The sequence below is a fragment of the Dryobates pubescens genome, chromosome 8 (genome assembly GCF_014839835.1).
Source record: "Dryobates pubescens isolate bDryPub1 chromosome 8, bDryPub1.pri, whole genome shotgun sequence".
Classification (NCBI taxonomy): Eukaryota; Metazoa; Chordata; class Aves; order Piciformes; family Picidae; genus Dryobates; species Dryobates pubescens.
This window is the reverse complement of record NC_071619.1, coordinates 6,204,255-6,218,011: the sequence shown is the minus strand read 5'-3', so window position 1 is coordinate 6,218,011 and position 13,757 is coordinate 6,204,255.

Below are 13,757 nucleotides of genomic sequence, written 5' to 3'. Positions count from 1 at the left end.
CAGCAGTGTGCCCAGGTGGCCAAGAAGGCAAATGACATCCTGGCCTGTGTCACAAACAGTGTGGCCAGCAGGAGCAAGGAAGTCATTGTGCCCCTGTACTCAGCACTGGTTAGGCCACACCTTGAGTACTGTGTCCAGTTCTGGGCCCCTCAGTTTAGGAAAGATGTTGAGTTGCTGGAACGAGTCCAGAGAAGAGCAACAAAGCTGGGGAGGGGTTTGGAGCACAGCCCTGGGAGGAGAGGCTGAGGGAGCTGGGGTTGCTTAGCCTGGAGAAGAGGAGGCTCAGGGGAGACCTTATTGCTGTCTACAACTCCCTGAAGGGAGGTTGTAGCCAGGTGGGGGTTGGTCTCTTCTCCCAGGCACCAGCACCAGAACAAGAGGACACAGTCTCAAGCTGCACCAGGGGAGGTTTAGGCTGGATGTTAGGAAGAAGTTCTTCATAGGGAGATTTGCCATTGGAATGTGCTGCCCAGGGAGGTGGTGGAGTCCCCATCACTGGAGGTGTTTAGGAAGAGACTGGATGGGGTGCTTGGTGCCATGGTTTAGTTGATTAGATGGTGTTGGATGATAGGTTTGACTCAATGATCTCGAAGGTCTTTTCCAACCTGGTTAATTCTAGTCTATTCCAAAATAAGCCCTAAGGGAAGGAAGAACCAATGGATTTGGGTGAGAGGAGGGCTGGTCTGCTCTGTGAAAGTGCTACTGGAAAAACCTGGGGAAATCAGAGAGAGAAATGGTGTAACAAAGGCATGTGCACTTAGCCCACTGCAAACAGGTCACTGAAAGAGTGTTGGTACTACCAAGTGCTACCGTAGGGATGTCAGTGGAACTACAGCATTTCCAGGGCAAGTGCTGATTTGTTTCCCAAACATGGACATTTCCTGTAAATATGTATGTGTAAATGAGGCTTGCTCCTATTGCTGTCATAAAAACTGATTTGCAGCTAGGATCAGACCAAAAGCTGCTGCTGCTTGATAGGGAACTGCCTGCAGGGGTGACTTTTAGTAGATGCTTAGAAGGGAGCTTTGTCCTGTGCTGTAGTGACCTCTTGCTTACAGACACATGGTGTCACAAGGTGTGTGTGCAGAACTCCTATCTGGTCCCTATCTGGATATATATGCATTTGTATATAGGTGTCTGTCTGCACAGACAGCCCTTTGAACACCACTGGAACAGAACTGCCAGAACATGCCTAAATATACTGCAGAACAGATACATATTGTCCATAGATATTGCTGTGAGGTTGTGTTAATATACAGTGATGTGGCAACAAGCTGAATCACTGGCGTTTGAGTACAGATAATTTTATCTTGCCAGACACAGCCAAAATAACTACTGGGTTTAGCAGTCATAGGATTATTGATATTAAGGGATTTATATAAGCCTTGAGCACAGAATCACAGAATTATTGAGGCTGGAAGAGACCTCTGAGATCATCGAGTCCAGCCTGTGACCTAGCACCTCCACATCGGCCAGGCCATGTCACCAAGTGCCACATCCAACCTTTCCCTAGACACCTCCAGTGATGGTGACTCCACCACCTCCCTGGGCAGCCCATGCCAGTGTCCAATTTCCCTTTCTGTGAGGAAGTGCTTCCTAATATCTAACCTAAACCTCCTCTGATGCAGCTTCAGGCCATGCCCTCTCGCCTTGCCACAAGTTGCCTGGGAGAAGACCCTGACCCCCACCTGACTGCAGCTTCCCTTCAGATAGTTGTAGAGAGTGATAAGATCCCGCCAGAGTCTCCTTTTCTCCAGGCTACACAACCCCAGCTCCCTCAGCCTCACCTCATCACACTTTCCCTCCAGTCCCTTCCCCAGTCTTGCAGGACTTGCTCCAGCACCTCAAGATCTTTCTTGCAGTGAGGGGCCCAGAACTGCAGACAGTAGTCAAGGTGAGGCCTCAGCAGTGCCATGTACAGGGGCAGAATTCCATCCCTAGTCCTGCTGGCCACACTATTCCCCACACAGGCCAAGATGCCATTGGACTTCTGTGCCGCCTGGGCACACTTCTGGCTCATGCTCAGCTGGTGGATTTAGTCCAAAAGAGTGGATTTGGCCCAAAAGAGGTATTTGGGCATCTTCCAATTGAATTAGGCCGAGTCAGCTACTACAGTAAAAACTACACTCACTAAAGTCAGCGTTGGTGCAGCTTACTCCTGTAGCAATTGTGACAAATGTCCTTTGTATGCTTCCTTTCCTATCCAGTCTGTAATTAAAGGGTTAAAAAAGGAGTTGCAAAGATTTATGTAGCCAAAGATGAGACCAGCATCAGCAACTCAATGTAAATACACACAAAGATTTGTACAATCTGTTCAGACTCAGCTCCTGTTCACAAGATTCATTTCCAAACTGAATCTTTCCACAGCCTGTGTCTTCTGCTTTGGAGATAAGAATGGGTGGGACATGCTCATTTGTCAAGGTGAGGAAGGATCACTTCTTGGTACTTGTGTTTCAGTGGTCTTCAAAGGCCTGGTTGTGCTGGATTCTGCATAAAGACAGAGAGAAACCCCAGTTCTGGAACTACAGAGGCTGAAAATGGAACAAAAGACATTCCTTGAGAACTCATCTCCAAAGCTGCTGTGAGACTCTTTTGCTCTGCACTGCCTCTTTGAGCACAACAAATCCACTTCTGCCTAAGGAATCTCTGAGGGCTGGGCTGGGCTATCACCATACAGGACTTCTTCCAGATCTGTAATCGTGCCAGCCTGCTAGGGTTGGACTTGATAATCTCTTGAGGTCCCTTCCAACCTCTAATATACTGTGATAGTTTTCTAGACCTGAATCCTAAACTCAACAGATCATCTAGGTCAAGAGTATCCACTGGGAATGTCACCCTCGACTTTTCCTACCCAAGACTGGCCTAAGCCCTTCCACCACCCTCAGAGTAAAGAACCTGTCCCTAACATCCAATCTAAATCTGCTGCTCTCTAGTGTGAAGCCATTGCCCCTCACCCTGTCACTGCAGGCTTCTGTAAGCAGCCTGTCTCAATCCTTCTTGTAGGCCCCCTTCAGGTACTGGAAGGCTGCTACTAGGTCTTCCCAGAGCATTTATGATGATGATTAATAAATCTGTTATCATTTTACAACACATTGTGTTCTGTGAATGCTTCACTTCCTCCCCTCCTCATTCTCCAAAGACTGCCTGGAACTTCCCAGTGACCTGCAACTGAGCCACCAAACAGCCCTTTCAAAAAACCACCCTACCTTAAAAAAAACCCCAACAGAAACCCCATTCTGTGACATATTTCCCAAGGTGACAATTCTGCCTTCCTTCAAATGAGCAAATTCTGCTAAGTCTGTGGACTGCTTCCAGAAGTAACAGCAAAGGGAAATGCCTGCACATGTGGTATGACCTAATCACTTCTGGTCCTGGAAGGCCTCAGGAGAATGCTTTTAAAGCCATGCCATCTGAGGGCTCACAGGATGTCACGTGTTGGAAGGAATGTCCCCAGAGGGGTTGTTGAGTCTCCTTCTCTGGAGGCTTCCAAGACTCATCTCTTCCTGACCTGTGCTAGATTCTATGGTCCTGCTCTGGCAGGAGGGTTGGACTTTAGAACAGAACAGAATAGAATAATAGAATCAATAAGGCTGGAAAAGACCTCAAAGATCATCAAGTCACCCAAGACCTCATGACTACTAGGCCATGGCACCAAGTATCACAGTATCACTAAGGTTGGAAGAGACCTCAAAGATCGTTGAGTCCAACCTGTCACCACAGACCTCATGACTAGACCATGGCACCAAGTGCCACATCCAATCCCCTCTTGAACACCCCTGGGGATGGTGACTCCACCACCTCCCTGGGCAGCACATTCCAATGGCTAACAACTCTCTCTGTGAAGAACTTTCTCCTCACCTTGAGCCTAAACCTTCCCTGGTGCAGTTTGAGACTGTGTCCTCTTGTTCTGGTGCCGGTTGCCTGGGAGAAGAGACCAACCTCCTCCTGGCTACAACCTCCCTTCAGGTAGTTGTACACAGCAATAGAATAGAATAGAATAGAATGGAATAGAATGGAATAGACCAGGATGGAAAAGACCTTTGAGATCATCAATAGGAGGTCCCTTTCAACCCCTAACATCCTGTGATCCTGTGACCACTGGAGATCTTCAAGTCCAGCCGCCCTGCCAGAGCAGGGTAACTGGGTAATCTTTTAGATCAGCTACAGACTTAAAGGAACAGGTGGTGGTGTAGCTTCTTGTTGCAGCCTGCTCTGTGGTGCCAGTCTCCAGGTGAGTGCTGGATGATGGAGAATTCCTGACATGGATGTTTAAATTGCCATGAGGCAAGGTTCCCCGAGTCCACACTCTGGCAGATTTATGTACAACGCAGCTGGCAGGACTGAAATGTTCTTGCACTACTGACCCTCTTGGAAGCAACCTGCTTGGAAGCAGGGGCTGTTGCCAGCTGCAACGTGCTGCACTTTGAATTGCCAAGCTTCTGCCAACTGGCTGTACAAGAGAGACACAACTCAACTGCCTGCCACACAGATGATGTGATTAGCTAACGATTAACATGCTCCTCACTGACTATTTTACTTCCTTTCATTGAACACAGCCGGTGCCTTTAGGTTGTTTCCCTGGCATTAATTCCCCTGCTGCACTCAATCATTAGTGGCTGCTAATTTTCCCCCCTGAATTCCCAGATACGAATCATGCTCTTTCTACCACTCTAGTATCCTTCTCCAGCAGGAAAATGGCAATTGCCCAGGAGAAAAGCAAGTTCTGGAGAAGAGAGAAAATATCACACAGTCTCACAGTCTCACAGTACATTAGAGGTTGGAAAGGACCTCCAGAGATCATCAAGTCCTACCCTCTGCCAAAGCAGGGTCACTTAGGGTAGTCCACACAGGAATGCATCCAGGTGGGTTTGGAAAGCCTCCAGACAAGGAGACTCCACAACCTCTCTGGGCAGCCTGTTCCAGGGCTCTGTCACCCTCACTGTAAAGAAGTTTCTCCTCATGTTGAGGTGAAACCTTCTATGTTGAAGCTTGTACCTGTTGCTTCTTGTCTTATTATTGTGCACCACTGAAAAGAGATTGGTCTCCTCTACCTGACACCCACCCCTCAGATATTGATGCACATTGATGAGATCCCTTCTCAGTCTTCTGTTCTGCAGACTAAAAAGCCCCAGGTCTCTCAGTCTTTCCTCATAGGGCAGTGCTCCATCAGCCTGGTAGCTCTCTGCTGGACCCTCTCAAATAGATCCCTGTCCGTCTTGAACTGGGGAGCCCAAGCCTGGATGCAGTATTCCAGGTGTGGTCTCACCAGGGCAGAGTAGAGAAGAACCTCCCTAGACCTGCTGGACACACTTTTCTTGATGTGCCCCAGCAATGGTGCATCAGCAAATGGTAAAAGAAGTCTCCAAATTAGTGTGAAGTCATTGAAGTTGAGGAAAAAAACCCCACAACCACAAACCACCATTGTACAGCAAGCACAAACCAGACCACACAACCCTCACACTTCCTCTCAAGGGCAACACTACTGAGAACTGGGGTTAGAGTCATACAGTCCTGCAGGAGAACAAGCCCAGCCAGGGAAGGTTACCTGTGCTGTGTCCATCCTGAACAGCCAGAGACAAGCTCTGCATAGTGCAGGGCCTGGCTGCAATGTACTGTGCAGAGTGCCTCCAACCTGGGGTACCCAACCAGACAGGTTTTGGTGTGCCCTGACTTTTAGCAAGTGGAGTCAATAGAGGAGTGGCTACAATTGAGGAGGAGGAGGAAAGTGATGCACATGGGGAGAGAGCTGATCAGTGGTGAGCTGGGGACACCATGTTTTGCCTGAAATTTTCTGGTGACCTCAGGAGAGCCATTTCCTTGCACACACTCAGTGAAATTCAAGAAGTGATGTCATGCTGGCTCTTGCCACGAATGTGAAACAGCCCAGCCAGCAGTTCCCAGATGGCCAGAGAGCAGATGAACCACCTGCAAACCTGTGCCACCTTTGGCCCTGACACTTCTAGCAGGAGAGGACCAAAGTGCTGACAGTGGCAGACAAACTGCTGCTACATAATACCATTTCAAGCACCCATAGTCCCAGGTAGTTCTGTAATCACATCACTTGTAATTGGAGGCTGGAAACCCGACACAGGGCTGGTGCCATTGATGCTGCCACCTCTTCCAACAGTGTTAAGAGTTGGATCAGCCAATTAGCTAGAGATAGAGACTATCTTTGCTTGGAGCCCTCTTCGGTCTAAGCTCAGCTCTACCCAGCATCTGCCTGGAACCACCACAGTGTGGTACAGGCCTGTCTCCAATGGCCCTGCTACTGGGAACTGAGAAACAGCACACAACAACAAAAAACCCTCACCCCAAAACAACAAGAAACCCCCACCAGGTAAAAAGGATCCTGACTTCTTACCACAGGCAGAAGTTCCTTGTAACAGTGAAATCCCCAAGCCCTTGCTCTACAAGACTAAAAACCAAACCAATCCAAGTCTTCATCTCTTGTAATGCCAAAAGAAAACTGAGACAAGGGGAGGAGAAGTTTGGAAGAGGTTGAGAACATGCATCATCTGCCCCTAGTTTTCTGTGGAAAAGCACTGAGCTGTTAGTTGGAAAGGCTCACCACGTATTTGTATTTCCCAGACATGTTGCTTTCCGTGCGGGAAACCACCTGGAAATGTTGTTCTGGGAGACTGAAAGGAGCTTGTATGCTTGCCCAGGATTTCTGGGCACTTGACCACCCTAAATCTGTGCATGGACCAGCTCCAGTGCTCTGTGAAGCATCAGTCCTGGTGTGCCTGTGCTGCAGAGAGGGTCTGTGGAGACACATGAAAACCAGCGAAGCACAGCAGCCACAGGGTGTGAGCACAGGGGCACATCCACTAAGCTCCTGTGCAAACAGCCCTGGCTGGAGCACCCCCATCTGACATTTCCAGCTCTTGAGCCAGTGATGTGGGAGGTAAATCTGGTGAAGTGATGATCTGATGGACTGGACAGGGCTGTATCTGAAGCAGTGGTGCAGGTGGAGTGTACAGGGCTGGAGAGGACACCAGACCTCCTGCAGCCAGGCTGGCTGAGTGCAGCTGTGACTGCTCACACCGGTGCTGCAGGACAGAGAGCTCTGGGTTTGCACAGCAGCAACAAAATGCCACACAACATCCTTCTGAAACCCATCTGACCATGGTGGTCATGGTCATCACTGAGCTGCATCTATTTCTGCTTCTTTCTGTCTAAGATCTCCCATGAAATTTGTTTCTGTCTGTGTTTGTAACACACAGCTTGAAGCCATGGCTTGTGCTCCTCCAAGGGCTCCTAGAAGGGTACTGTCATCACCAGCCATGAAGGTGGCACAATTCTCTCACCCATATTTTCACCAGCTTGCTCCTCAGTGGCTCTGATGATCAGTCATGCATTCCACACCACGACTCATCCTGCCAGGATAACCTCATTTGCAGGCTAATTGCCATTGAACTAATTAAATGCCTCCCAGAAATTCTGGCCTTCTGCCCTCCAATTTACCCCTCTTCTACTTGATGTCAAATCCCCATGTCGTTCCTCACAACTGTCATTTCCCTCCCAAGCCAATGCCCTTGTGCTCCTAAGAGTAAAGGTGAATGCTGGCAGCACCATGTTTCTGAGAAATCCCCAGTAGTGTAAAGGTAGCTGGGGGCAGAGGGGAGAACAGAGAGGAAGGAAAACTGAGTCAGGAGGAAGAGCTGTGAACAGCAAGAGGGACTGGGGGTAGGATGAAAAATGAAGTCAAAGACAAAAAGAAGTGGAGTTCTGTGCCAGAGTGGAAGGTTATTCCCTAGCACCTGACAAGTGGCAGTGGCACCTGCTCTCCAAGGTTAGCACTGAAATAAAGAACTCAGAGTAAGTATGTGTCTGCTTCTTTGTCACTGTGACTTTGTGGTCCTGGCACCCTGGGAGCTTCCATCCGTTTGTCTTTAAGACCAGCAAACACTACTGGCTGCTGCTGAGGCTGAGAGCAGCCCAGGTGTGTTTTAGCCTTGCAGCAAGGAGATGGGAGGAGAATGTCACAAAACACACCCAGCCTGCAGCAGGTTCTGGTCACTTTTGTCCCCTCTTGGGACCCTTACACACTGCTGCACACCCAGGGACTGTGGTACTGTGTTGTAACATCCAAGAAGGGTAAAGAAGCTTCAAGGTGTACCCGGAGGCGTGATCTGAGAGATAGGACAAACCTGCTCTAAAGTAACTCGGGGGGTAGGGGTGGGTATGGAGGTGGTGCTGATGTGAGCACAGCCACAGATCAGCTGTGGACCTCCAGCACCCCCTGACAGTGGCTCCAATGAGCATTGTCCTGCTCGCCTCCCATCCTCCTGTCCTCAGCTGGGCTTTTCCAGCACTGCAAGCCATCCTTTGCCAAAGGAGCGCAGGGCACAGCATTCCTGCTCCCACCACACCATGAATCCCTTAGGGCAGTTGGTAGTTTGTTATCCAATGAACCAAGCCATCACTAAGCCTACCACTGTCCTGCCACGTCCCTCTCCCTTTGTCACAGAGGGCTCCAGGGTGAGCATATTTTGTTACAAGGCAGAAAACTAGGCCCCTTCAGATGATGCTGGCAACGTTTGTCAGGGCCTTGAGCACACCCATAGTCCCTAATGGCCTTGCTCAGCCTCCCCCCGGGGTGTCCCCCATGGCCCAGGATCCCATTATTCTGCCCCCCCATGGCAATACTGCTGCTCTCCCCTGCTCAGCTGTGGGACCCACTGCCACTCCCCCCGCAGAAGAGCTGGGAGGTATGAACTGTGCTATAAGGTGTTAAGAGAAAAAAAGCAGCTTCCTGCTGTGCCGCAGAGCTCAATTCCTCAAGCCGTCGCTGGGTAGCAGCACAGAGAACCGAATTTCAGCTTACCTTCCTCGTTCGGGCAGCAGATCCGACCAAGAGCAAGGCAGAGAGCCAAGCAAATAACAGAGCTTCAGCATCCAGTGAAACCCAGCCTGTCTTTCTTGGCCTGAGGAAGCCCTGCTGGGATAAATGCCACAATGCACATCTTCTGTAAGACAAGAGCTGAAAAGTGGGTTAGAGGCTGCTACCTGCAGGGCTGCGTTTGAAGAGGTCTCTGCTAGGAAGTGACAAATGACTAGAGTGGTCCAAAACAAAACCCATTTGCTTCTCACAACAGAGTTCACTGAGATTATTGTCTCTCTGCGTGGAGGAAGATGCTGGGCAGCTGGGAGGCAGTAGGAGTTGACAGATGCAGAGCCTCACAGCCAGCCCTGATCTTGCTGAACTCAGCTGCAAAGTCACCCTTGTTCACATCTGTGTCCTTGTGTCACCTTTTCCTTGGGGGCCCTGGTGGCACCTTTTCCCCTGAGATGGAGAATGTTTTTTCCCTCTTCCACCTTTTGACAACCAACACAATGTACAGAGGGAAAGGTGATTAAAGTTACATTCAAACATCAGTGGGAAAGCTTAGGTTTCAAAAACTCTTTGTTTTATGTAAGTGCTCATTGGAAACTGCCACAAACAAGTCACTATCTGCTCTCAGATACCAGAGCAGATGTGTCATAGTGGAAAAGCCTCTCCCCTGCCAAAGTATTTGCTGGAGATTTGATAACAAGGTGCCACCATACATCAGTGGGTAAAGGGTCAAAGGTAGAAAGGGGCAACAGGAGGCACCCAGGCAGTGCAGCGCTCTGCCTTTGCTGGGTTACAGCTCCTCCTGCCTCTGAGCAACTTGATCTAGTGTGAAGGGTCCCAGCCCATGGCAGAACTAGATGATCCTTGAGGTCCCTTCCAACCCTAACAATTCTATCACAGTATCACCAAGGTTGGAAGAGACCTCAAAGATCACCAAGTCCAACCTGTCACCATAGACCTCATGACTAGACCATGGCACCAAGTGCCACGTCCAATCCCCTCTTGAACACCTATGATTTGTTCTGATTCTGGAATGAGAAGCAACTGGGTTTCTGTAGCTAAGGGGAGATGAAACAGTTTGGGCTGCATTCTCTTCCTCTCAAAACTCACCTCCTTTTTGTCCCTTATCAAAGAAAACTCTCCAAAGAAAACCCCAACAAAATCACTCAGACAGACACAGAAATCACCCTGAGGTAATAACTGCACCTTTAGCTTGACATGGTAACAAGTCTCCCATGCAATTCCCACAAGCAATCATCAAATTCAAAATAAGCCTTGGAAAAATCAATCCCAAATCACTTAAAGGATATGCCTAAGCCATGCTGTCTTAAAAATCCCTAAGTGAAATGGCAGTTTATGTTAATGGCCTTTACTAAGCACATATGAGTGGAGAGGTTAGATCAGGTAAGAGAAATGCTTTTAGCCATGCCAGTGACATCAGTTCCTTTCTCCACTCCAAGTGACTATCAATCATTTTCACATCATTTAAAAGGATACCCAGCACTTCATGTTCCTTTTAATTGTCCATATGCTTTTATTTTGCAGTGTCTTTGGACTTGCCTTCCCAGAAGCCTCCTCAGCAGCCACCACGGGTGCAGGCAGCTGCTTTCAGTTATCGCAGCTGGCCCGAAACCTCTTGCCGGAGTCAGTTCAGTGAGCGCGCTGCTTTCCTCCTCTCCCCTTTCCCCTCCCTCTCCCCTTTTCAAACAGTGTTGCTTTTAGCTCATTTATCTGCCTATTGGGGCGATATGTAATCAGAGCAGGAGTCCTGATGGGCAATACAAAGTGATTCTTCAGAGTGGCTGGCTTTGAAAACCATTCTGGGAGCTGATCAAGCGAGCGTTACAGCTGCCTCTCACATTTGCTTTGCCTTCCGCCTGCAGCCTGCCGGCAGCGGCCAAGCTGAAAAGCCTCCTGGATGTTCACAGGCACATCTTGCTTCAGTGAAACCTGCTATTATTTATATCAACACATGACACTGCTTTGATGTGGAGGTTAAGGACACAGACTGACACATCCCACTGTCCAGGGGACTCTGCTCTAGTCTTTAACAGAGACCAAAAATCCCAGCCTATTAACTGTGAAGAAGTGGCCTTCACCACAGTTAGAGCCACCACTCTGAGGGAAGAGAGCAAATGCTTGCACTCCTGCACCTAGAATCATAGAATTGTTAGGGTTGGAAGGGACCTCAGGGATCATCTAGTTCCAATCCCCCTGCAGCCTCACACTACATCAAGTTGCTCAGAGCCACATCCAGCCTGGTCTTCAAAACCTCCAGGGATGAGGCTTCTACCACCTCCCTGGGCAACCTGTGCCAGTGTCTCACCACCCTCATGGGGAAGAGCTTCTTCCTAATATCCAATCTGAATCTACTCATTTCTATTTTCATTCCCCCTAGTCCTATCCCTACCTAACACCCCAAAAAGTCCCTCCCCAGCTTTCTTGTAGGCCCCCTTCAGATACTGGAAGGCCACAACTGGCTCTCCCCAGAGCCTTCTCTTCTCCAGACTGAATGCCAACACTGGGGGAAAAAAACAAACCACTCACTGCTTGGTTAGGAAAAGAGGAGCCTCTCCCTGGTTACTTACACCCACACAATGCTGCTGAAATCAGGTTTAGCACAGGTCTGTGCTCCCCAGCTGACTCAACCTGCTGTGATCAGAGCACTGCCCCTTAAGAACCACCTCCACAAGGGAAAAGGCCCTGCTGTAAACCTTCCCACAAAATACTTGTTGAATGAAATGGCTTTCTACATCATCTTCTATGTCCTCCTTGTCAACCCAAGCAAGTTAATCCTGTTAATAAACTTCTTCCATTGCAGTAAGGAGAACAAAAATAGGTAATTTGCTGCTGAATATGGATTCTGAGGTCTTTTTTCCATAGAGGAAAAAACCAAGTAACTGGGCGACATGGAGCTCTCCTGACATGAAGGTGGATGAAACATTGCACTCACATAAAAGAGAACTTGTAAAGTGCAAATACAAACCAGAAAGAGGGAGGAATGAAAGCAACCAGCAGGCTGATGCAGGAGTTCTACAGCAGAGCAAGCAACTGGAAACAGATCCCAGCACAGAGAGAAAAACAGAAAAGGAATCCAGCACAAAGCTATTTTGCTTTGCTGACTGAATTGAGCCTATCACAATCTGTTCCAGACACAGGCAGTATTAATTGGGCCAGTCCAACACACACCAGTGTCAGTATTCTCCAAGATAAGTCATTGTGGTGGTTAGTTTCAGAAGTAAGATTGCTTTTGAAAGAAAAACAAACAACTAAACACCTGATCCTTCATTCTGGCCAGCAGGCTACAAACCTGGAATACTCTGTCCAGTTTTGGGCTTCCCAGTGGAAGAAAGACAGCTGCTGGAGAGAATCCAACAGAGAGCCATGAGGATGATTAGGGGACTTGAGCATCTCCCCTATGAAGGGAGACTGAGAGCCCTGGGGGTGTTTAGTACCGAGAAGAGAAGACTCAGAGGGGAATCTCATCAATGTGCATAAACATCTGAGGGGTGGGTGTCAAGTAGAGGGGGCCAAGCAACAGGTACAAGCTTGAACATAGAAGATTGCACCTCACCATGAGGAGAAACTTCTTTACAGTGAGGGTGACAAAGCCCTGGAGCAGGCTGCCCAGGGAGGTTGTGGAGTCTCCTTCTCTGGAGACTTTCAAACCCCAACTGGATGCATTCCTGTATGGACTATCCCATGTGATCCTGCTTGGCAGGGGAGTTGGACTGGATGATCTCTTGAGGTCCCTTCCAACCTCTAATATACTGTGGTACTGTGAAACCAATAGCTGGAAGAGCCACAGAGAGGCAGCAGGTGCCTTACACTCAGCAGCTGCCCTGCCAGCTGGATGACTGTGGTTCCATGTTACCAGCTGCAGGCAAGCTAACTAATGGAATCACACACCTGCAACAGCATCTGCTGGGTTTAGTCTGGACCTTAGGAAGAAGTTCTTCAGTACAAGGGCTGTACTCTGGAATAGGTTGCCCAGAATGGTTGTGGATGCCCAGTCCCTGGAGGCGTTTAAGGTCACAGACTGGATGAGGTCTTGGGCCGCTTACTGGGGCAAACATCACTGGGGACATCTGAAGCTAGAAGCAGCAGCACAGGAACATTTATGCCTCCCCCTCATCACCAAAGGACCAGGGGGTGCTAACTATCTCTCCTGCTCTTTCTTTCTCTATTCTCCCTCTCTCTCCCTTTTCTTTCTTTCTCTGTTTTGTTTTCTCCATTCTCTCCCCATCTCCCTTTTCTTTCTTTCTCTGTTTTGTTTTCTCCATTCCCTCTCTCCCTCTTCTTTCTTTCTGTTTTGTTTTCTCCATTCCCTCTCCCTCTCTCTCCCTTTTCTTTCTTCCTCTGTTTTGTTTTCTCCATTCCCTCTCCCTCTCTCTCCCTTTTCTTTCTTCCTCTGTTTTGTTTTCTCCATTCTCTCTGTTTACTAAATAGTCTCATTGTGATATATGACCTCATTTGTGTCTTAATTTCACTCACAGGAACACTCAAAAAAGAACTGCATCTCCTTCCCCTCCTTTGGATCGAGACAATACTGCAGAGAGCCTTCTCACATCAGCAGCTCCAGAACTGGAAAGAAATGCATTTTGCTCAGGAAGAACAGATAGGTTTCATGCAAGTTCTTTATTACAAAAAAAAATAAAAAATGTCCAAAACCCTGGAGTGGAATGCAGGCAGCAACACCTTCTACAAAAATCATTCTCCATGGTGCAAGAGCCTGAGCCCAGTCCTCTCTCACAAGGTAAATTTTGGTTACAGGATTTAAATCACGGTGCCCAGTTCTGCCTCCCAAAAGGAGCTTCTCTGAAGCCTCAATCATCAGCATGTGCCACAGGCCTAGTATCATCTTGTTGATTATAACAACTGCTTCTCAGAAAAGATTACCCTAGAGGCAGCTCCTCCCCTG